The 2,500-nt window shown below is 44.7% G+C and overlaps 1 protein-coding gene across 1 annotated transcript in view; it reads right to left on the reverse strand.

Annotated features, from left to right (window-relative positions):
• Window positions 1-2,500, reverse strand: part of cacna1fb (calcium channel, voltage-dependent, L type, alpha 1F subunit) — a 27,092-nt gene that overhangs the window by 24,522 nt on the left and 70 nt on the right. The window lies entirely within an intron of this gene.

Here is a 2,500-nt window from a genome sequence, read left to right on the forward strand (position 1 = left end):
GTGAGAGACGACTTGTGTGTGTGTGTGAGGCGATGTGTGTGTGTGAGGCGACGTGTGTGTGTGTGTGTATGTGTGAGGCGACGTGTGCGTCTCAGTCTCTTTTCATCAGGATGAAACGTCTCCTCGGTTTAAATAAAGTTTTATTAAGATTAATTTCACGGCCAGAACAAAAGGTGGATTAACTCTGCTGCCGTGGTAACAGGTGATGTCACATGTTAATACTCATTTCCATGACAACACTATCAGAAGGTCGGGTGGAGGCCATCTTGGTTCAGAGAGCAGATCTGATCCTGGGTCAGAAGCTGAGGATTAATGAGCGAGTGAGCCTCTCATCTCAACTCAGAGAAATCGTTTGTGTCGAGGAGGCAGCTCGATGACAGTGACAAGTAGTCATGTGACACACAAGGTCAAAGGTCAAAGGTCTCACACCTTCTGCAGCTCCGGTTCCTGACCTCTGACCTCATCTCCACAGGTCATCCTACATTTCATCAGGACGCTGATCTGACACATCCAGGCTCCTGGACTCAGACACATAATTATGTTTGAATGTGATCCGTCGAAACAAAGACGAACTGTGATCCACGTCAAGTCGGCGTTGACCATCAGTAAATGAAGACTCATCACTGATTCGTCCAGAGCGGCTCAGCCTTCAAATCATCAAACACCAAAACACCAGAGCCCTCCAGAGCAGCAGGTGGCGCTCTAATCCTCAGTATAAGGATCTGACAGCCAACTGACCTTTCTGTTTCTTGTTGAGAACTGACCCCAGAACAGAACGAGGTGAAGACGAAACAAAAACAGTCAGATTTGTTTTTCAATCCACCTCAACATGAAAGTTTGATCAACACATGATGTCATCAACTCATCTTTATCAAAAACAACCAAAGATGTTGTGTATCTGTTTCGGTCGCACAGTTCAACTTCTGCTCGATCAAGACAACTGTCGGATATTCCAAGGTGATGACATCACACGTAAACAAACATGTCTGACCGTGAGAAGCTGATTTGTTTATTTGTCTCGTGATGAAACAATTCAGCTGAAACCTTTTCTCCGTTCATACAGAAACAAAGACGAGGGAAGAGGCAACACACATTTCACGTGTTGGAAACATATTCAATACAAACGAGGGAGAGAATCTGTCTCCGTCACTCAACAGAGGGTCGATGGGCCTCAGCGCCGCAGAGTCCACGCCTCCATGAGCGCCGCCATTGTTGTGTGAAGTCGGGGGTCGATTAAATTTCCCCGAGTTCACAATTCGCAACTTTGACTTCTCACAAGTAGGAGGTTGGAAATCTCCAACATCTGAGTTTTTTCTGTAACGCTGCTTCAGACCTTGCCTGTGCGTGACATCACTTCCTGATGATGTCATCATCTCTAACGCCATCAACAGTTAAAACGTCACTCAGTGAAGCTCATTCCCCACGGTGCCTTCAATCAATCAAGCTGCACCAAACCACATCATTTATATCTGTTCGTCAGTTCACACCTGGTGTTAATATGTAAGTGGCCACGTGTTCCAGAACAATAATAATAATCTGTTCGCTCAGGACTGAAACAGGTTCTGAGTTCATAAGGAAGTACAGAATCAGTCAGAAGCTGTTTTCAGACATGAACACATGAACTGTAGAGCAACAGGAGGCGGAGCCTGTAGAGCAGCAGGAGGCGGGACCTGATGTATAAACTCTGCTGTGGACAGATCAGTGTTGTTGTTTACAGCTCATCCACACCGGCGTCGGCCCTCATCACCAGAAGATCTGGAATCTCCTCGTGTTTCCAAGTTGACGTCTTCGTCTTCTACGTGTCCGGCTCCTCTTCTTCATCCTGAGATGTTTGTGTTCTTCCAGTTTCACGTCACGTGTTAGAAACCTCATCAACTCGTCCACTCGCTCTCTGGGAAGCTTCCACACATTGTCCTGCTGGTTCCTCACATGGACTCACTCTGACATGTTACACACATTTTAATGAGAGGCTGCAGGAGAAGATCCAGAAAATGTCCAGAGACACTGACTCTGACATTTGTTCAGAACCAACATCTAGAACCAGCAGAACATGTGAGGAACATGTGAGGAACACGTCAGGAACACGTTAGGAACACGACAGGAACATGTCTGTGGTTGAGTTCATGTCTGAAAACAGCTTCATGTCTTTGATAAGCTAAATAGATATTTAACCATCTTGTCGTGGTCACCTCTGCTGAGGCCGGAGAGATGTGGTTAAAGCTCCAGAGAAAGTTCAGATCATTTAAAACAGGTTTTTAAATTAATGAGAAAGTGAAAGTGTAAAAACTGAATTGAAAACCTTTATTTTGGAGATTTGATTTTTTATGATATTTCAAAACATCTGTTGGAGCTGCAGATGTTTGTCTGATCAATGAATCACCAGCTGTTAAAAATCACATCACCGTCATTACTGATTCATTATCTGTTGATCAACAGATCGATATTTCAGATGCAGACACGTTGTTCAATGAATCCACTGTTTGATGAGTGAACCGGTTCA

This window comes from Pleuronectes platessa, chromosome 6 (assembly GCF_947347685.1).
Source record: "Pleuronectes platessa chromosome 6, fPlePla1.1, whole genome shotgun sequence".
Classification (NCBI taxonomy): domain Eukaryota; kingdom Metazoa; phylum Chordata; class Actinopteri; order Pleuronectiformes; family Pleuronectidae; genus Pleuronectes; species Pleuronectes platessa.